General features: G+C 40.5%; 1 protein-coding gene across 2 annotated transcripts in view; it reads right to left on the minus strand.

The window, feature by feature from the left end:
- Positions 1-8,478, minus strand: part of GCNT3 (glucosaminyl (N-acetyl) transferase 3, mucin type) — a 52,775-nt gene extending 44,297 nt beyond the window's left edge. Inside the window, exon 1 of one of the 2 annotated variants that reach the window (XM_041743975.1) lies at positions 8,359-8,478. The gene's annotated coding sequence lies outside the window, so the exon portion shown is untranslated. Of the gene's footprint in view, positions 1-6,661; positions 6,853-8,358 lie in introns of those variants that run through there. The other variant, XM_041743976.1, reaches the window with a different exon arrangement.
- Between the last annotated feature and the right edge of the window lie 14,797 nt (positions 8,479-23,275).

Below are 23,275 nucleotides of genomic sequence, written 5' to 3' on the forward strand. Positions count from 1 at the left end.
TCAATTCCAGCTGGCTGTTATACAGCCTTTTATATATAGGCTTTTGTAACAAATTGATCTAGTGATATAGCCTTTTATAACAAACTTATAATGTAGTAAATAAAATGTTTCTCTGAGTTCTGTGAGCTGCTCTAGCAAATGAATTGAGCCCAAGGAGGGGATCCTTGGAACCTCCAATCTATCGGTGGTAGGTCAGAAGCACAGATGACAAACTTGGACTTGCAGTTGGTTTCTGAAGTAAGTGGGGGATAGTCTTGTAGGACTAAGCCCTTAACCTATGGAATTTAATACAATCTCCAGATAGATAGTGTCAACATTGAATTCAACTGTAGGACGCCCATTTAGTGTCCAAGAATTGCTTGATGGTATGGGGAAAAAAAACCCACACATTGGGCATCAGTGTCAGAAACATTAGCGGGTAAAGACAAAGGCAAGGATTAAAGAAAGCAAGTTGGCCTCAATAGGAGGCAGGAGAGAATGTGAGCCTTGAAGTGACCCCTCCTGTCATCCCCAGGGTTTTATTAGGGAAAGAACTCATCTCCTTGTTTAAGGCAGGGATGGCAACTACTTGCAAAAGCTGTTGAGTGACCACTAAAGCAGCCTTCCAGAGACTGTCTGGAGCAAGAAGCATAGGTGAGGCAAGCACAACCCCCAGGTAGATAGGGAGACTGATTTACATCACACGGGTAGTCTCTGAAATACTTACAGAGGAAAACCCAGTGAAAGACTGTATCTCCCCTATGGAGAGGAGAACTGTGCATTCGGGGGGTAAAAATGGAAGGTGCCCACTGCCAGCTGACACAGTTGGGGACCTCTGGATCACATGCTTTTTATCCAGAACTCAGACACGCCTCTTTCAAACTGGTGCCTGCATCCTCTCCTAAGACTCTGGCTCTTGTGCTCTTGATTTTCTTATCATATTTGTCCAAGAAAATTAGGGGGGGGGGATCTCTCAGAGTTCGTGATGACTCTAGATTTGTTTTTCTTTCCCAAGACTTCTTGGGCTATGTGGGGTCTTTTGTGATTCCACATAAACTTTAGAATTCTTTGTTCTATGTCTGTGAAAAATACCATTTGGAATTTTGATGTAGAGTAGATTGAATCTGTGATTGCTTTAGGTAATTTGAACAATTCCAATTTTTCCAATCCATGAGCATGGAATATCTTTTATTTGTGCCTTCTTCAATTTTTTCATCAGTGCCTTAATATTTTTCAGTATATAGGTCTTTCACATCCTGGCTAAATTTATTCCTAGGTATTTAATTCTTTTGTATGCAGTGGTAAATGGGATTGTCTTTTTAATATTTCTTTCTGGATAGCTTGTTATTGTATAGAATTGCAACTGACTTTTGTATATTGATTTTGTATCCTGAAACTACTGAATTTGTTAATTCTGACAGTTTTTTGGTGGAGTCTTTAGGGTTTTATATAGAGTCATCACGAACTCTGATTTCTGTGTTACAAAACTACAGCAAGAAAGCAGTATGGTGTAGGCATGAAAAACAGGCACACAGATTACAATGGAAAAGAGTAGAGAACCCAAAAATAAGCCCATACATATACAGTTAATTAATTTATGACAAGGAGCCAAGAATATAAAATAGGGTAAGGACAGTCTCTTCAATAAATGATGTTGCTAAAGCTGGACAGCCACATGCAAAAAGAATGAAACTGGAACACTACTTTGCACCATACACACATTAACTCAAAATGCACTAAAGACTTGAATGTAGGGCACCTGGGTGGCTCAGTGGTTGAGCCTCTGCCTTTGGCTCAGGTCGTGATCACGGGGTCCTAGGATCGAGTCCTGTGTCAGGCTCTCCACAGGGACCCTGCTTCTCCCTAGGTCTCTGCCTCTCTCTGTGTGTCTCTCATGAATAAATAAATAAAATATTTTAAAAAATGACTTGAATTTAAAACCTGAGGCCATAAAACCCCTAGAGGAAAACATAGGCAGTAAGCTCCTTGCCCTAAGTCTGGGCAATGATTTTAATTTGAAACCAAAAGTAGAAATACCAAAAGCAAAAGCATGTAAGTGTGACTACATCAAAATAAAAAGATTCTGCACAGCAAAGGAAACCATCTACTAAGTGAGAAAGCAATGTACTGAATGGGATGAAATGTTTACAAGTTACATATTTGAGATATATTGTCCCTGATAAGGGACTAAGATCCCAAACATATTAAGAACTCATACAACTCAGGGCACCTTGGTAGCTCAATCAGTTAAGCATCTACCTTTGGCTCAGGTCACAATCCCAGGGTCCTGGGATCAAGCCCCAAGTTGGGCTCCCTGCTCAGCAACAGTCTGCTTCTGTCCCTCCCTCTGCTCCTCCCCTCCCTGCTCATGTGTTCTTTCTCTTCTCAAATAAATAAGTAAAATCTTAAAAAAAAAAATAAAAAAATAACTCATGCAACTCAATGGCAAAGACCAAATAATCTGATTTAAAAATGGGCAGAAAATATGAATAAATATTTTTTTCCAAAAAGACACACAGATGACCAATAGGTACATGAAAAAATGCTTGACATCACTGAGAATGAGGGAAATGGATATCAAACCATAATGAGATATCACCTCACACCTGTCAGAATAACTAAAATCAAAAAGAAAAGAAATGAGTATTGACAAGGATGTGGAGAAAAGGGAAACCTCATGCACTATTGGTGGGAATGTAAATTGGTTTTTACCACTGTGGAAAATATATGGAGATTCTTCAAAAAAAAAAAAATTAAAAATACAACTACTATATGATCCAGGAATTTCACTTCTGGGTATTTCCAAAGAAAACAAAAACAGCAATTTGAAAAGGTTTATGCACCCTCGTGTTCATTGCTGCATTATTTACAATAGCCCAGATGTGGAAACAACTTAAGTGTCCATCAATGGATGAATGGATAAAGAAAGTGTGATGTATATACATAAGGGAATATTGTTCAGCCATAAAAAAGAATGGAATCTTGCTATTTGTGACAGCTTGGATGGACTTCAAGGGTATTATGCTAAGTGAAATAAATCAGACAGAGAAAGGTGAATACTATAAGATCTCTATTATATGTGAGAACAAAACCAAACTCACAGATATAGATAACAGATTGGTCGTTGCCAGAAGCAACGAGTCCAGAGTGGGTAAAATGAGTAAAGGCAGTCAGAAGGTACAAACATCCAGTTATAAAATAAATCTTGGGAATGTAATGTTCAGTGACTATAGTCAATAATACAGTCTTGTATTTTTGAAAGTTGCTAAGAGAGTAAGTCTTAAAAATTCTCAATCAAGAGAAAAAAAATTTGTAGCTATGTGTGGTGATTGATGTCAACTAGATTGATTATAGTGATCATTTTCCAGTATTACATATACTGAATCAATATTGTATACCTGCAACTAACATGATGCTACAGGTCAGTTATCTCAATTTTTAAAAGATTTCTGTGTGTCATCAGATCTGGTAAGAGCATATAAAATGTTCAGCTCAATAGCACAAAATTAAGAAGTCTACCAATAGCTGACCTAAGTTTGGAAGGAGGAAAACAATATTAAAACTGTTTGCCCTCCCTCTTCTTCCTATTACAAAGAAAAGAGCATATTCAGAAATATTAATAACCAAGTAGTTCCCTGATAAATCAAGTAACTTACAGTCAAACTTTGAAATTGTAATACACTATATGGAAATATAATAAAAATGACACCATTCTACAAAGCAATTACATTTTTACCTAATTTAGCCACTTAAATAAAAATTTTTTAAAAGATTAATTTATTTTGGAAAGAGAGGGTATGTGCAGGCATGAGTGGGAGGTGCAGAAGACAGTATCTCAAGCAGACTCCACACTGAGCGCTGAGCTCAACACAGGGCTCAGTCCCATGACCCTGAGATCACTAATGTGAGTTGAAACCAAGAGTCAGACGATTAACCAACTGTGCCACCCAGGTGCCCCCTAATTTAGCCACTTAATGGAGGATGTGGATGGCAGTGAGAGGGACAGAGAGTAAGGCTGGGCCCTCATTTTAGTTTCTTTTCCTACCTAGAAAACACCCCTGAGACCCCTGAGTGCTTATACATCCAGTACAAAGCTAAGTAGGTGCTGGCCAATTTCAGGAGACATAGGCCAGGAGATGTACTTGCCCACCCTCTTTCTGCATCAACAGATTATGGGTTAGTCCTGTTTACTGCAATGATGATGAATAAAAGTGCCCATACTGACCTCAGAGTGCTGCCTTCAGAAATAAGCAGGGACATACCCAGTGCCTAACATCTGCCCTCTCAAATGGGTAAGTCAAGGACTGAGCACCAGATCTAGCCACGTGATCCTGGGGTACCCAGGGAGTGGCAAGGGCCCCATTACAGCTCTTGGGCTTGATATGCACAGCTCTTGGGCTTGATATGCACATTCCTCTCTCTGCCTGGCCTCCATCAACTGACCTAATGCCCACAAACTCTAATTTAGGAATAGGAGAAGAGAATCTACTTCAGATGGCCACATCTGCTCCCATACTGGGAAGGGCTAGAATAGAACAACTTGAGACCAAGCTGAGTTTTTTCTCAAGTAAGTGACAGAAAGAAGACCAAGAAATGTGCTTAGCCACTATGTTTCTATCTGGGAGGGAACCCTAAATAGCCTCCCATACATAAAAAAGAGGGTCTTCAAGGAGTATCCAGTTAGTTACAAAGAAATAATCTGGCCCTGTTGAGAGGTCCTACAAGAAAAGAACAAAGAAGGAACAATAAGGTTAAAACCATCCCTAAATTAGCTTTCCAGGGCATACCTGTTCAATTGTCACCCTCTCAGGTACAACATGGGTAGGGTTGGGAGGGGAGCGTTCCCCTGGACAGACAAGGAGCCTTTGTTCCCTGCACAAGTTTTATAGGCTCACTGGCTTTTGCTTGGAAGAAAGAGGAGGCCTGGCAAGACTTCCCAGAGGAAATGACTGAAGCTGAGACCTGAAGCACTGATTAGAGAAAGGAGGAAATGGGGAGAGTTTTCTAGATAGAGGGATAGCACATAAAAAGCTCTAAAGGCAAGAAGAGAGAGGGGATTTTTCAATAGGGCAGATCACAGGAGATCGAAGATCTCAAATTGGAACAGCAACAGCTGAGGCTGAATAGGTGGCTAGTTTATGAAAAACCTTTCTAAGCCAAGACAAGGAGTTCAAAATTTGTCCCCACTGCCGAGTGCAGTTATGAGCAGAGCAAGGCAATATAAGCTTTGCAGTGCCCACCCTTTGGCTGGTATAGATGGAGGTAAGACTAGAAGCAGAGAGAAAGTCTTAGACGAACTCACAGTGAAAAAAATAACCCGGAGAGCAACATGATCACACTTGCCTAACAGCCAGCCATGGTTCCAAGTATTTTACACATACTGACCATTTACCCTGATTAGGCACAGGGACAGACTGCCTCAAAGTATGCCACTTTGGCATATTGATTTTTAAAAAGTTAACGGAAGAAACTGGTGAAAAAAGAACACACTGACCCTTCTTGCCTTGGTCTCCAGAAAGTAGGAAATAAATCTCCCATGTGACAGGTGACCTCCTTGTACCAGGAAATTACGGAGAAATTCTTATTACTGGGGATAGAGAATTCAGAGCCAAGAAGGCTGTTGCTTTTTACTGATTACTATTCCTACCCAAATTCTGTTTAGAATTCCTTATTAACTGAAGTTCATGAATAAGTGTTCTTTATCCTGTCAATTCCTGAGATTTATTGCTTCTTTGTCCAAAAGTATAGAAACTGTTTGCCTTGGTCATTTCTTTGAGTCTCGGTTTCATTATTGGGCCTCCGTACAAACATAATAAAACTTTGGTGTTGGGGGTACCTGGGTGGCTCAGTCAGTTAAGCATCTGTCTTTGGCTTAGGTCATGATCTTGGGGTCCTAGGATCGAGCCCCAGGTTGGACTCCCTGCTCAGCAAGGAATCTTTTTCTCCCTTTCTTATGTCCCTACTCCCTACTTGTTCTCTTTCTCCTAAACAAATAAAATCTTTAAAAACAAAAAACACCAAAACATTGTGAGTTTTCTTCTCCTATTAAACTTTCTTGTGTTGATTTAATTCTTAGACCTGGAAGTGTCTTGACGGGTAAAGGAAAATTTTTCCTCCCCAACAGCTGGCCTAGTTTGCAGGATAAACTTCCACTGGATACTTGTTCTGAAAATTCTGCAGTTTTGAGATCCTGGGAGTCTGGTAGACGTGGGCAGAGGTAAGATTTTTTACCATAATAGGCTCCTGGGATCTCTGTCTGTGGAATCCAATGGAGCAAGAATGGTGAGAATCTTTTTCTCTGTTTAGATTAGCAGCACAATATATTGTGGAAGTAGTTGTTTAGTGACTCTTGGTAAATTTGGTAGAGTACTCTTGATTTTACTGACTTATTTCCTCCTAGAGATTGTCTTTGTCTCTTGTGTCATTTGTCATACAAAGAAATTGCCATAGAGCAGGACACAGGCATAGGCCCTAGGAGGTTGCTGCTCAAACCAGCTCACAGATGGATGAGTTAATTTTTCTCATCAGACTGGCTCTCCTTTTAGACAAACTTTGCCATGGATCTCCTGTGTAAAAAACAAATAAGGTTGTTCCTTTTGTCTTGTTGTATGTTCTAAGAGTTTGGCTTTGTGGCCAGTGACGATATTCTCTCTAGCCTCTGCCTCCCAGAGGGTACACTTACCAGGGTGCATCTTGACAGCTAGTTGAATAGACTGGGGTTCCAAGACATGCAGTTACAAGCATCACTCGATTTGTGCAGCTGCACCGGCTATCAGGGGGAGTTTATCCTAGGAGGTGTCAGCGCATGAGGGACCTTTTGTTGTCCTGGCCCTCGTTGCTTGTTAGTGATGAAAAATCCCATTTCAGCAGTACCTGCCCAGTGTCATAGATTAGTATTCGTATAGATGACTACAGGCATCTCACATTTCTGGAGAACCAGAGACACCATATATACCTGTGCAATAAAGGTCTTTGCTTTCATAGGCTATTTTGGGAAGTGAATTTTGGATCATGGAGGCTACATCATTTATGCCTTCTCCAGGGATGCCTCCTGCATCTATATTCTAAACCTGGAAAGTCACTGACCCTCAGGTATTTCCACAAAAAGGCTTACTGGTTTGAGTCACTATTAAAATTAATCAAACCCTACTCATCAACAACCAGACAATGGACCCTTTAGGGTGGCTATAATTAAAAGAAAAAATTATAGAAAGCTCTCAAATGTCTTAATGGTATAATAGCTAGCCTTTGGGTGTCCCTTGACAATAAAAAAGACAGAGATAAGGCTTAGGACAAAAATTAACATCTACATCCAACAAAAATTCCCCATCTTTAAAATGCAACCATCTTCCTGTTTTAAATTACCTTTTCCTACAAGATTTTCAGAAAGCACTTGGGCCAAATCTGTAGGTTCATAATGTACAAAGCTGCTCATCTAAATGCTGAAAGCTGAGGAATTAGTTGAGCAGCTCCTGGGCGGGCCATAGGTCTTGCTCTGCTGTAATCAGCTTCTGCCAGCTTTAGGCATTCCTATGCAATGTCCTTCGCAGGGGTAGCCTAGACCATCTCCAAAACTGCAAAGAATTCATGTTCTTGGACAGCATATATTTTAAGTTCTAAAGCTCTACTTTCCAAAGATCCTACCAAGTTTAGAGAAATAAGGAAGATTAATGGCTATTTACAATCCCATTCACAGAGACCTTGACTGGATGCTAAAGTGAGTTCTTTCAGCCCATGGTTATACTGTGTGGCTACTTAGCAAGATCACCCCTCCCCTGCAAGAATCCCCCCTTCTCTCTCTCTCTCTCTCTCTCTCTCACACACACACACACACACACACACACACACAACCTAGGCCTTTCTACAAACGATCTATAAAAAGCCAAAATTCAGGGGCTAACAGAAGCCAAGGTTGAATTAAGTACTCAGGGAAAAAAAAAAAAAAACTTTTGTTAAAATGTTTTATACAGGGATCCCTGGGTGGCGCAGTGGTTTGGCGCTTGCCTTTGGCCCAGGGCGCGATCCTGGAGACCCGGGATCGAATCCCACATCAGGCTCCCGGTGCATGGAGCCTGCTTCTCCCTCTGCCTATGTCTCTGCCTCTCTCTCTCTCTCTGTGACTATCATAAATAAATAAAAATTAAAAAATAAATAAATAAAATAAAATGTTTTATACAGACTTTACAAAGGCATAAATCTTTTTATTCCCACCTTAGAAATCTCCCTGATATAAAGAAGCAAGTTTAGTTTAAAAGGTGAGTCAGTCCCTTGATATTCAGGGTATAGTCCAGTTCTTCTGGGAAAATTAAAAACAACAGTCTTCCTTTTATAAATCTCTACAAAACCAGAAATGCAACTCTAAAACAAGTCAAAGCTTACCTATCTTTATCAATCCCCAAACCAGACTCTCGGTTTCAGCTCAGATCTTGGTCTCAGGGTCAGGAGATTGAGCCCTGGGTTGGGCTCTGGACTCAGGGTGGAGTCTGCGTAAGACTCTCACAGCCTCTCCCTCTGTCCCTCCCCACTCATTCCCTGCATTCTCTAAAATAAATAAATAAATCTTGAAAAAAAGAAAAAAATTCAAACTTTAGGCAGAAGTTTCTTCTTAAAAGGAAACAAAAGTTGCTGGTGGGGGCTGGGGGTGACAAGGAAGGAGGCACTTAGGAATCAGGCCTATAATGTCCTCTCCACAAATATAAGATCTTTATTTTCAACGGTCTGTATGGGATATTTCTATGTGTGTCTATATAGACAGATTGATGGATCGATATATATATATAGTAAATATATATAATTTATATAAATATAAATATATATATATATATACATATATATATATATATATGTATATATATATATAGTAAATGTGAGGTACTCTTCTACCTCTGGATGGTATTGCTAACATGCGCACAAGAGCTCTATTTAGTTGGTTTGAAGGCAAGTACTTGTAAAGACTGGGCATTCTAAAACTTTAAGACAGAAACTAGCCCAAATATATTTCAAGTTTGTGTGACGTGGGGAAAATATTTGGTATTAAAGCTGATTTAAGGTTCTTGGCTTAATTAAAATAGATGTGTCCTTAGACTTATCAGTATTAAATTAAAGCTTTTATTCTTCCTGGGTTTATTTAAATCCAAGTAAGTTGATGCTATTACAATTATAAAATGTTAAAACACACACACACATACACACACACCTTCAGAGAATGATTGATTTTGAGGTCTCAAGAACTTTTCTGGGTAACCTAAGCATAAATGTTATAAACAAGCAAACTGAATAAATATAAATAAGAGAGAGGTTGTAGGTAAACTTAGTTTTCCTAAATCTTTTTGGCAACCTAAAATTTTTAAAGTTTTAGGAAGTTAGGTTAAATGAGAAAAATTCATTGAATAGCTAGATAATTTCAAAACAAGATAAAATATTATTAAACATAGGTTTATTTGCTTTTGTTTCCCTTTCAGAAAAACTAAAGATAAATTGGGGTCTGCTAGTAAACATTATCTGCGCCTTACTAAAAGATTGCACTACAAAGAGGCATGTTTCTAGAAATTCTGAAATGTATTCATAAATTTCCCAATCTAAAGAATATTGGTGGAACAGACAGTTCACAGTTGTTTACTTTTGGTTTTCACTGAAAATTAAAGTTCCTAAGGGCTAAAATATACATGTGGTTAAAGCTACTTAAAATAAGGAAAACTTCTCCATATGCCAAAAAAAAAAAAGGTAGAACATGTGCTTTCAGTAAACGAAAGGATGAATAAACTTACACTTTTATTGGGAAAAAAAAAAGCAATTTTGTCCTCAAGTGAGGCTGATTACTTAAAAAAGGAAAACAAAGGGCAAAATCTGAATGCAAAAAGAGAAGCTGTTGGTTTATGAACAAGGAATTGGGAAAAGAAATTTTAGGTGTGGTCAAACCAGATAAGACTCAATAAATTTATTACAAGCATTTTTAAAATAAGCTCTTTTATATAATTGTTTCCCAAGCAAACTAAAGGCTCCATATCTCTCTGGCCTGTGTCCTCTAGTTTATACCTTAACCAAATATAATTTCTTTGGGATTTCAACAGAACAGGGACCCTGGGGAAACAAGGAACCGGATGTCCCTAGAGGATTGAGCTTCACCATGATAGAGACTAGCCTGGCCTACCAGCAAGTCGGCTTGAGATCACATTAAGAATGCTTCCCCTGCCATGATCCCGGGGTCCCAAAGGGTCCCAGGATGGAGTCCCACATCGGGCTTCCTGCAGGGAGCCTGCTTCTCCCTCTGCTTCTGTCTCTGCCTCTTTCTGTCTCTCATGAATAAATAAATAAAATCTTAAAATAAAAAAACCTCCCTGCTGGGCTCAGGGTTTGGGAGATGGTTTTCGAACATTTGTCCTCTATCTTCCCAGCTTGAGGCTTTCTGAATAAGGCAAATTTCCTTTCCAACTAACACTTGTCTCTCAAGTGTTGACTTTAGAGCGTAGAGCAGCTAAACTTGGGTTTTGGTAACAATATTAATAGCATACTTACATAAAATTAGAACTTAAATTCCCTTCATCTATTAAAAAGAAAGTTTTTTAAACTACTAGCCTACTCTTTTTTCTTTTTTTAGCCTATTCTTGAAAAGAGATTGTAAAAGGTTTTTTCCTCCGTCTTTCTTTTAAATTTTCTACCTAGAAAGTAAGGATTTTATGTTTTATCAAAATAATTTCCTGGGCTTCATGATATCTTTATCATCAGGTCTTTGATCGCTTAAAAAAATAAAGTCTCCTAATGTTAAAATAACTATGGTTTTGGGGTTTTTTAAAAAAGATTTTATTTATTTATTCTTGAGACATAGAGAGGCAGAGACACAGGCAGAGGGAGAAGCAGCTCCTTGTGGGGAACCCCATGTGGGACTTGATCTTGGGACCCCAGGATCATGACCTGAGCCAAAGGCAGAGACTCAACCACTGAGCCACCCAGGCGTTCCTAAAAGAGCTAAGGTTTTGCTCAGAACTATGTAACTTTCTATATTTGCCTGGGAAGTCTTTAATGGTCACTTTGGTTAAACAGATAGCTGTTTCACAGTGAACTGTGATCCTTTTTTTTTTTTTTTTTTTTTTTTTTATTTATTTATGATAGCCACAGAGAGAGACAGAGAGAGAGAGAGAGGCAGAGACACAGGCAGAGGGAGAAGCAGGCTCCATGCACCGGGAGCCCGACGTGGGATTCGATCCTGGGTCTTCAGGATCGCGCCCTGGGCCAAAGGCAGGCGCCAAACCGCTGCGCCACCCAGGGATCCCGTGAACTGTGATCCTATTGGATTAAGTGTTTACAAAAACTTTTTTTTTTTTTTTACATAATTCCCAAAATCAAATTCTAAAATGAAGGCTTCGACCACAATATAATTAAAGTTTTCCAGAGGCTCCCTAGAATATTTCAAAGGATACTTTCTCATGGTAAAAGAAAGATACTAAATCAATTAGGCTTATGTGGTATGTTAAATTATATGTGAGGCATTGTCAGATAAGTGATGCTAAACTTTCTTAAATTATATTTGTATAGATATGTTATTAAAATAAGTGTTCTACATATTGTATAAAACTCCTAAAAATCTGGTATGCTCTGGCATGTGATTATCTTGAAGTGCTATGGGTCACAGAAGTGACTGAACTTCCTTGTTAACTATATTATAAAGAATTCTCATCAGCTCTTTAACCACAGCCATTTTTAAGTCTTTTGTCTTCTACAGTCCTTTTTATACTCAGATGCTTTTGCAAATGTGTTTCGCCTTCAGAGAGATTCTCAGAAAGGACTCTTGACAAATACAGGTTTCTGATAACCTTAAGATCATAAAACTCAACACTGGTAAGAATTTCCAGAATGAATCAAAAAATTATTTCAAGCATAACAAGAACTAATAACATGGGACTGAATAAATATCATTTTTAGTACTTTTTTTGTTTAAAACATTGATTTTTTTTTTTTTAGAAGGCTTTGTGGATTTTTTTTTTTTCAGATTTAAGAAAACTTTATGTTAGGCTAACTATGACCTACAGCAGTGTGACAAACTATACCTTTGTAAGCAGAATTGAAACACTTAATCCTTTTCTTCCTACCTGATCCCTCCGAAATATGGAAACTCTCAGTGAGTATTCTTATATTTTCATGGCAATACATTTACTTGCCTACATTCAGTAAGAATCTGTTTTTTCTTGTAACAGGACACAGTTGGAAACAATTGATTGGCTTATACCACCAAGACTGACTGGAATGTCATTATTTGAGAATGTACATAGATATGACCAGACGACTTTAAGAAACTAAGGTCGACTTTATAGAGCCAATAAATCACCCAGAAAACACAACCTGATACCTTGGTTACAGGGTTTCTAGCAGCCTTACTGGGTGAGTAATCTTCCTGGCAGATGTAGGAGCCTCAGGACATTTGGGGGATTTTGAGAAAAGAGGAATTAACCCAAATCTATAGGTATTGCAGCAAAGTCTGATGGCAAGTGTTTGGCTTAGCCCTGCAGGGCTGTGAAAATTTCAATCTGGAAATTTCTTATGAAAAGTTCTGACAAATCTATTTAAAAGAGCCTATATTATCAATAGATATTCTTACTGCGCTTACGTAAATAATCAGGCCAAACTTACTGAAATTGGTCTTCATTTGGCTCTCTTTGGAGGAAATGCAGGTGATTTTAGAGAAAGTATGTAACACAAGTTTGTGGATATCAGATTCTAGTTCTGATGGTCATTGAAGGTTTGTGGTCTGCCTATAAACTGAACTGGATTTTGAATTCATCAGGGTTCCTCAAATATTTGGCTACGGCTTCCCAAACTAACATTTCCAATTTTCTCTCATCCTTTTGGCTTGGGGTCATTGAGAACTAGGCTGCCCCTTTCCCTGAAGCCCTACAAACTGAATATGAGTGACTTTAGGTAAACTTTAGAGAAACCATCACAACAGTTCACATATAACCAATCTCCATGCCTGCTGCTCTGTGAGCCACTCAAAAAGATCACCAGAGACATTCGAACTACAAACCAGGGAAATCTGTCAGATTGCCTCTTGCTTGCCCTCACTCTCTCTGAAGATGCCTCCACCCTGGCATCTAGAAGTCTTTAAGGGCTGCCCTCAGAACTCAGAAACTGATTTATAATTTGCTCCAATCATTAGCCATCGCTTTTCTTGTGTTTCCATAGAAGCTCCTCAACAGACCAGAGGTTTAGTTGGCTCAGAGGTTTAGTGCCATCTTCAGCCCAGGGTGTGATCCTGGAGACCCACGTCAGGCTCCCTGCATGGAGCCTGCTACTCCCTCTGCCTGTGTCTCTGCCCTTCCCTCTCTCTCTCTCTCTCATAAATAAAATATTAAAAAAGAAAAGAAAAGAAAAGAAATGCCTCTCATTTAATACCTGATTAGTTAAGAAGGTAAGTTAACTTCGAACATACCTGCACCACCACCTCCTAAAATAAATTTAATTGAACGGACATATTGTCAGGACTAAGACCAGATCAGCAAGACAAAATAGTCTCCTAGCTCAACTCTTAAAGTGTGACACTTCCAGGGATGTTTCAGAAGAGGGGCCAAGGGCAGGCTGCTCCAAAATGTGCCACTTTGGCATATTATTTTAAACAAAAGTTACTTAAGAAACCAATGCAAAAAAGAGCATGCTGACAGCCCCACCCCACTCTGCCTCTAGAAAGCAGGAAATAAATCTCCCATGTGAAAGGGGCCCTTCTGTACCAGGAGATGAGGAGACATCTTTATCACCAGGGATAGGAAATTAAGAGCCAAGAAGCCTATATAAACAATCTTGCTGCTTTTTACTAATTTACTACCCCAGGCCAAATTCTGCTTGGAATTCCTAACTGAAGCTCATTAACATAAGCGTTCTTTATCCTGTCAATGTCTCAGAGACTTATTGCCTCTGTCTAAAAGGCATAAAAACTGCTTGCCTTGGTTATTATTGGGCCTCCATCCACACGTAACTCTTTTTTTTTTTTTTTCTGCTAGTAGTCTGGCTTATATCATTTTAATTCTTGGGCCACCTGGAAGAACCTTGATGGATAGAGAAAACTGTTTCCTCTCCACCACCCAGAGCATGAGAAAAGCCTTACTACTATTTTCATTTACTTTTGAGGCAGAGGGCCACGTATCAGTGACAACAGAGCCGGGTTTTACCCATGTGCTCTTCACCATCCATGTTTCCTCTCCTGAAGGTGGGGGGAAAATGGACAACAAATTCTAGAGATAGAGGCAGAATTGACAGGACCTTGTCATCAACTGTGTATGAGGAAGGGAAGAGTCAAAAATGACTCCCACGTTTCTAGTTTGGGTAACTGGATGGATGGCAATGCCTTTCACTGAGAAAGTTGCATGGAAAATGGTCAACATCTGTTGGAGAGATGGTGAGCACAGTTTTGGACATACGGAGTCTGAGATGACTGTGGAAAATCCAGTGGAGATGTTCAGTAAGTGGCTGAACATACAGTTTTGGAGTTCAGGAGACAGACCTGGAAAGGAATTCTAGACACAAGAGTCACTGAGTAAGAATGCCCAGGGAGAATATGAGTGAGAGGAAATGGCATTAGAACCTTGAGGAGCTAACATTTGAAGAAGGGCCAGGAACAAAAACTCCAAGGCGACCTTTGGAAGAAACCTCTGAGAAAATAAGTCAACAGAATGTGATGTGCTGGAAACCCAGAGAAGGCATTCAAGGAGGAGGGGATGGTCAACACTGGCAAGTACTGCTGGAAAGTTACAAAAGAAAAAGTCTGAAAGGTTTATAGGTGACCTTAAGAGCAGATGTGGTGGGTTAATTGAGAATAGGTTAAGGGGCCGAAGCAAGGTAGAGAAGTAGAGGATGTGTGCAAGCAACTCCAAAGAAAGTTCAGTTGTGAAGTGGGGAAGGAGAGGGGATGTCCTATCAGGAAGTGCTTTGGTTTTGTTTTTTGTTTTTTTTTTTAATTTTATTTATTTATGATAGGCACACAGTGAGAGAGAGAGAGAGGCAGAGACATAGGCAGAGGGAGAAGCAGGCTCCATGCACCGGAGCCCGACGTGGGATTCGATCCCGGGTCTCCAGGATCGTGCCCTGGGCCAAAGGCAGGCGCCAAACCGCTGCGCTACCCAGGGATCCCCTGGTTTTGGTTTTATATGAATATGGCAGAGTCCTGAGCAGCTCCTGGGTCATGCAAGAGTGAATATGAAGAGTGAAGACTTAGGGGGATTCCCTGGGTGACTCAGCGCTTTAGCACCTGCCTTTGGCCCAGGGCGCAATCCTGGAGTCCCGGGATAGAGTCCCCCGTCGGGCTCCTGGCATGGAGCCTGTTTCTCCCTCTGCCTGTGTCTCTGCCTCTCTCTCTCAATATCATGAAAAAATAAAATCTTTAAAAAAAAAAAAAAGATTGAAGACTTGTCTATGAGTAACTCAGGTGGAGTACAGTACAGAATTAAAGTATTTGCTATCTGGTGGTTCCAGATTTTATGAATGGGGTGACTCACAAATTTGTTAGATGGCCCACCTAAGCTTTTACAGGCTTTTGTTGACTGAGTCAGGTCTAGGATCCAGATCACCCAGCTTCTACTTCTGGATTCCTTCTGTTACACAACTTAAAATTTTCTTTTGCTTTTACTCAAGCAAATAGTTTTGGAATGTCACTTTTCTTAAAAGTGAAATTATATTTAGCATTTAAGTAATCTTGTTTAATAAACTGCTTTGTCTTTCAAGAGAAGACTTTACTTGATATAGATTTGTGGAGAAAGGAGGATGTACTACATAATATTTGAAATTAATTTTATATTCTTGAGGTCTGGAAGCTCACTTATTGAGAGGGAGAAGAAATCATGAATTTCAGAGTGCAATATAGCCTTTAGAATTTCACTTATAAGCTATATACCCAAAAACTCTAGAAAAATGAGTGGTTTTCTCCATTTTGTTTTGTAATAAAAAGAGAAAAAACTCTAAGGAGTCAAATTTAAGATCATGGATGATGTTTTTAACCTTTTATAGTAAGATTGGAGAGAAACTCAATGTCCAAGAACTACAGTCTGGGTGGCAATATATCTAAATACAGATAGGTGAGAGGGAGAGAGAGGAAAAGAGAGGCTTGTAAAAACTTAGGACAATTAAGGACAAATTTCATTCATCTTCTCATAAAGCATAATCTTGTTGGTCTACTTCCAGTCTTTTTTTTAGTAAATAAAACTTCTCAGTAATGCTCTTTTCACTTTGTAAACATCACGTGAACGGCAGCATGAGATCCCAGGCCAAAGATGTCCTATAGTCCATATTCCTCATTCATAGACTTGCTCTTCAGCAGTATTTTTTTTCTCACCTGCTTGTTTGCATAGTCAGGTGGGGACCAGGGGTGTGGAGCTAATAGAAATGGAGACCTTGTCCTCTGGATAATTTCTTTGATTGGTTGGTCTTAAATTTTACTGTTTTAGAGCAGTAAAATCCACCACCAGGAAAATGCTTATGTTTGATCATTCAGGGATTACAATTTCCCCATTCATTCTATTTTCCAGGTTTCTGAGACAATATTTATTTAAAGCTCCCATGGGAACTGGGCCCTGGCTGAGAGTTTTGGACAAACTAGGATGTTGCAGTTCACAGCCTTGAGCAAATAAGTTAATATGTTTAATGTGCTTTTGTTGTCCAAGAGGAAAGAGTCTGACAGATGGGAATCTCCAGGTCAAATAATAAATTATAACACCTACTCATTGCCACTTGCCACAATGCTTCAGGAACCTTTCCCCATCCGTATCCCCAAAGCATAAACTATGACCTTCCTAAAGTATTCCAGCTAATGATCCAGGCACTGGTCCTTGAGCGTACTGGGCTTCCTCTCCATGTCGCAGCCTTCCCGTCAGTCTAGTCCTAGCCCTGCCAGTGCAATTTCTCCAGGCCAAAATGTCATCTGATTTAATCAATTGCTGGAGAATAACTGATTTAAACTCCAGCTTCTTAATCTATAAAAGGGATAAAATATTACTTACATGGTTCTAGAAACTTCTGAAATATTTCTGCCAAAAGGAGAAGTAAAGGTCATGAGAAAGTAGTCAATGTTCCAACACAGAGGTGACCCTGATACTTTGAGGTGAAGAAAGTTGGTATTACTTGTCATACATTAATTTCAGTAAATGCTACCTCATAAAGCTGATTTAAATGCACTGGGCCACTAAGAAGCCATTCTGCATCATCTAAAGGGTTAGTACTGGGTGTGATTAAATTTAGTGAGGAAGGAGCCACCACTTCTGATGGAGCCACTACAGGAGTTTCAGAGCCCTAGCCTCAGAGGGGCCACCTCAGTGCATGCCCTCCTTGCTCAGCACAATGCAGTGGTACAGGCACCAGGGCAGGAGCAGAATGCCGGTTCAAATCCCAACTCTGCTACTTCTGAGCAGTAGGTCTTAACTGGATGAGCTATTTAACCTCTGTGTGCCTTAGTTTCTCATCAAGGAGTTCATATGTCATAGAGTTATAATAAAAGATAGAAGTGAAGCCATTAGAGCAGTTCAAGTACCTGGACAAAAATAAATTCAGGATGCAAAATTAATATAGGGAAATCTGTTACATTTCTATATATTAATAACAAAGTAGCAGAAAGACAAATCAAGAACAATTTGATTTACAATTGCAACATAAAGAATAAAATACCTAGGAATAAACTTAATGAAGGAGGTGAAAGATCTGTACTCTGAAAACTATAAAACACTGATGAAAAACATTGAAGAGGACACAAACAAATGGAAAGATATACCATGCTCATGAATTGGAAGAATATGGTCAAAATGACCATACTGAAAAAAAAAATGACTATACTACCCAAAGCAATCTACAGACTCAATGCAATCTTTATCAATATACTGATAACATTTTCCACAAAACTAGAACGACAAAAGACCCCAAATAGCCAAGGGAATCTTGCAAAAGAAAAACAAAGCTTGAGGTATCACAATCCCAGATTTCAAGCTATACTGCAAAGCTATAATAACCAAAACATTATGGTCCTGGCACAAAAGTAGACATATAGATCAACAGAGCAGAATAGAGACCCTAGAAATAAACCCATGCTAATATGGTCAATTGATCTATGACAAAGGAGGCAAGAATATACAATGGGAAAGAGATAATCTCTTCAATATATGGTGTGGGAAAAACTGGACAGTTACACACACACAAAAAAAGAAACTAGACCATTATTTTACACCACATATGAAAATAAACTCAAAATTATTAAAGACCTAAACCATAAAACTCCTAGAAGAAAACCTAAACAGTAAGTTCATATATATATATATATATATATATATATATATATATATATATATATATATATATATCTGACACCGTAAGTAAAAGCAACAAAAAACAAAAATAGGGATGCCTGGGTAGCTCAGGAGTTGACCATCTGCCTTTGGCTCAGGGCACAATCCCAGGTCTGAGGATTGAGTCCCACATGGGGCTCCCTGTGAGGAGCCTGCTTCTCCCTCTGCCTACATCCTTAGTGCCTGGAGCTGTGCCCTGCCCATACTAGGAACTCAAATAAAATTATATTGAATCATATTATTACTGAAGTTGATTTTTCATCATGAAGAGATCTGTTTATCCAGGATATTTACATTTCTTGATTTGAACACAATGCCTGCCTGTTGTATTTTTTTTAACGTTCCTCCATTCGGCTCAACACATTTGCCTCCCTCACACATTTAAAAGTTCATTTATTCTAAACATGCTGTGAATTATCCCCACTACAGAGATTCCTCTAAGCAACTATTGCCATAGGACTCATTCTCGCTTCTTCTGATTGATGATGAAAAGCAGTCAGTATAGAAACTTGAGCAATTTGACAACTGCTACCAAGTCGCAGCTGTTCCCCCACCCCTCACCCCCACCCCACAGCATTCCTGTCCTGTGAGGGTTCTAGGTTGAAGGACACTTGGTTTCCTTTCCCTGCGGTAATTTGCACCAAGATGTGATGCTGTCCTGTCACCATCCCCACGTTCACCGGTGGTCTCAAGACCAACCTCAGTAGGTTCCAGCAGGGCACAGCAATTCATGATTCACAGAGAAAGATAAATACTGCTTCCACCATCTAGTCTGGGGGGGGGGGCAATAAACAAAATATACAAAACTGATCCAAAATCTCTGTACTTGAAAGGTTAAAAGAGGAGATTCAAGCCACAAGAACAGATTCTAACAAGTCAGAATGAAATAAATGCTTAATGGAAGCACCAGCAATGTTCTGTGAACAGGCATGCTGAGGGGCAGAGGAAAGAACCAGAGGTTTGATTTGTGTTTGGGGACGGGGATAGGGATGCTTGGGTTAGACTGTGGCAGATTTGAGGGGATTGGGAAGAATTTAAGACACAAGAGAGAACAGAGGTCACAGGCCTCTTGGCAAAGAGGACCACAAGTACTTGAGTGGACAGGGGACATCACGGTCTTCTCCAGGGAAGTGGAAGGCACAGTCACCAAGGGAGCACAGGATGAAGTTGCAAGGGCCAATTCCTAATGCTGGGGAGACCGTGAGAGCAACTAGGGGCAAAGAAAAGCAGGAGACATGCAGGGTCTGGCCACAGATGGATCATATAAGCTTGTGATGAAGTCGAGCAACACGGCTCCAGGTTTTGTTGGGCCATGTCTATTTCAACAGCTCATGTGCCCACATGCAGGACATTACAGGTGCCTTAACCTGTGCTGGGAAATCGACAAGGCCCCTGACAGGAAAATCAAGGGGGAGAAGAAAGGAGGGTGATCATGAGAGCAGAGAAATGGTGGAACAGGATGCCCACGCTGGGTAGGCCAGCAAGACAGGCTCTGGGCAGATAAGGAATTGAGGAACAAGAAGTTGCAATGCTATCGTAGAGCAGGTGGAGAGGGGGAGAGGAGACACAGAGAAGGTAAAAGGTCACCCTTGCAGCAAGGAACTTCCGTGTAATTTCGTGTTCTGTGAGGGGACCTGCCCAAGAGGACTGCTAATAAGGTGGAAAGGAAGATGACACAGGGAGGCCAGGTATCAGATTAGTCACTTCTCTGGATTCTGGGGATGCCCCAGATGACAATCAGGAAATGAATGCCAGGCTAGTCTGATAGCCAAGGGTCAAGGGGATCAAGGCACCTGGAAGAGACTTGGAGGTACAGGCAGTAAGCAACATGGCCGGCTGGAAGTGCTTCCAAGGGGGTCATCAAGTCCCGGTCTGAAAGCCATCCTTCCAGCTCCAGCATGCAAGGACTGTGAGGCTGTGGTGGGGAGGGCTGTGGGGGGGTGGGGGCGGGGAAGCACCCTGCATGCACAGGGAAGAATGAGCAATGCCAATAGCAGGGCTTCCCAGGGCAAGGGTGGGAGGGGCAGGCTGGGCCAGGGAGCCAGCGCATTTCACCAAGGCCCTTGCCTAGAATTCCTCTGTGCTCCCAGGGCTTCCCTCCTGCCAGCACTCCTTTAACCAGCTCACTGTAACTTCTTTTGCACCATGGGATTTCTTCAAGCTTTCCTCAGGTTAGGGAATCTGAGTTAGCCAGCTCCCTGCCCAAAGAACCCCCTGGCACTCACTTTCTGGGTCAAGGTAACCGATTGGAAAGAATTCTTAAATTACAGCTCCCCACCGTGCTGGCAAGAATTCTTCAGTTAACCAGGAACAAGGAACTGTTGGTGAGGAAGAAGCCTATCCAGGAAAGAATCTAAGACCCAACTGTTCTTAACACTTCAGTCCTCTTTTCTCCCTCCCCCTGCCTCTCTGCGTGGCCATAGGCAAGGGCTGGAGTCTATCCCAGTTAAGCTACTAGCAGGCTGGAAGGAGGCTATGCTGAATAGCATTAATCAGCACCAGTTTGGGTCTCAGATGCAATTGTGTTCCAGTTCTATCTCTGCCTCCCCCCACTCTTGAGCAAATTTTGTCATTTCTATCAGCTTAGAGGTACAGTAGCTGCACCTCTAAGATACTGGTCATAAAATCCTATATGAAATAAATCGTATTAAGTACAGTTCCAGAATCTCTGGCATATGGTAGATGTTAGCATTACTAATACTAGTCATGTTAAAGTCAACACCGTTAATAGTATATTTATCATACATGTCCCTATATATATCACACAGGTCCTCGGAGAATGTCTGTTGAACAAGTGAATGCTCATTCTCTTCTCCAGGGGTTGCATAAATCTATTCATGGACATTAAAGATACAGAGAAATTTTTCATATGTAAGAAGCAGAAAACCAAAAATAGTTTCTCTATAGATATATTTCTCCATTGGATGGAAGAGTCAGAAAGGTCACCCCTGTTTGTCCTTACAACTAAGATCTATAAGGTCTACCATGGTTAACTGCATTTCCTCATCTTTGGATCAACCACCGCTTAGCAGTTAGTTCGCTGTCCATGCTGCTCAGGCACCAGAGCTCCTTTCTGAAAGGGCACTAGCCCCAGTAGCCCTCTCTAGTACAAAATCAAGTAAAACCAGTAAGAGCACATACTCTTGACTTATTCCTAACCTTGGGAGGAAAGCATTCGATCTTCCACCATGAATACAATGTTAGCTATAGGTTTGGTTGGTTTTTTTGTTTGTTTTTCTAAGATGTCATTTGTCAGAGGGCACCAGGGTGGCTCAGTCAGTTAATCATTCAACTCTTGATTTCAGCTCAGGTCATGATTTCAGGGTCCTGGGATAGAGCCCTACATCAGGCTCTGTGCTGGGCATGGAGCCTGCGTGAGATTCTCTCTCCTTTTCTTTCTGCCCCTCTCTACCCCCCACTGGTGCTTGCTTATATTCTATCACTCTCTTAAAAAAAAAAATCATTTGTCAGATTGAGGATTCCTAGTATGGGGAGAGTTGTTTTTTAAAGATTTATCTATTGGGGTGCCTGGGTGGCTCAGTTGGTTAAGTGTCTACCTTCAGCTCAGATCATGATCCCAGGGTCCTGGGATCAAGCCCCACAACAGGCTTCCTGCTTAGCCTGCTTCTTTCTCTCCCTCTGCTGCTCTCCCGGCTTGAGCTCTTTGGCCTTCTTTCTCAGTTAAATAAAATCTTTTGAACATTTTAAATAAAGATTTATCTATTAGAGAGAAAGAGAAAGAACACACACACACAGGAGCACAAGGGGGAGAGGGAGAGAGAATCCCGAGCAGATTCCATTTTGAGCACCAAACCCAATACAAGGCCCTGACAACCCTGAGATCATGACCTGAGGAGAAACCAAGCGTCAGCCGTTTTACAGACTGCACCACCCAGGCACCCTGCAGAGTTTTTTTTTTAAAGTAGGAATGGACCTCGGACCTTGTCAAATGCATTATCTGTATCTAACTGAGATGATCGTGTGTTTTCCCTGGGGTCTTTTAATATGGTGAAATGCATTGATATTTTAACATTAACCTTGAATTCCTAGACAAAGTCTCATGTGGTTTTATTTTATTTTTTTAATTTTTTATTTATTTATGATAGTCACAGAGAGAGAGAGAGAGAGAGGCAGAGACACAGGCAGAGGGAGAAGCAGGCTCCATGCACCAGGAGCCCGATGTGGGATTCGATCCCGGGTCTCCAGGATCGCGCCCTGGGCCAAAGGCAGGCGCCAAACCGCTGCGCCACCCAGGGATCCCTCTCATGTGGTTTTAATGTAGTATCCTTGTTATATACTCTTGGATTTGATTTGCTAACCTTTTAGGAATTTTTGCCTCTATGTTCATGTGAGAGATTTGTGGTATAGTTTTTCTTGCAAGGTCCTTGCCTTGCTTTGGCGGCTCAGAAACGCTAGCCTTATAGAAATGGCAAGTATTGCCTCCTTTTCAATTTCTGAAAGTTTGTGTAGGGATGATATTCCTTAAATGTCTAGAATTCACCAGTGAAATCACCTGGGCTTCGAGACTGCTTTTGTGTGTGTTTTAAACTACTAATTTGTTTTAATAGATTTAGGGATATACAGGTTATCAGTCTTCTCGTGTGAGCTTTAATTTGTTTCTCTTGAGACGTCGTATTCATTTAGTCTAAGTTGTCAAACTCCCTGACTTCAGGTTGTTTGTGATAGTCCTTTAGTGTATTTTTACTAGCTGTAGAATCTGTACTGATGCTGCCTTTTCCATTTCCAGTACTGGTAATTTAGGTCTTTTTCTCTGGATCAGTCTATAGGCTTATCAATTTTACCTTCTCAAAGAACCAGGTTTTGGCTTTTGATTTTCTGTTTTTTTTATAATAAATTTATTTTTTATTGGTGTTCAATTTGTCAACATACAGAATAACAACACCCAGTGCTCATCCCATCAAGTGCCCCCCTCAGTGCCCCCCACCCAGTCACCCCCACCCCTTTTCTCCTCCCCTTCCACCACCCCT

The sequence above is a fragment of the Vulpes lagopus genome, chromosome 2 (assembly GCF_018345385.1).
Source record: "Vulpes lagopus strain Blue_001 chromosome 2, ASM1834538v1, whole genome shotgun sequence".
Taxonomy (NCBI): domain Eukaryota; kingdom Metazoa; phylum Chordata; class Mammalia; order Carnivora; family Canidae; genus Vulpes; species Vulpes lagopus.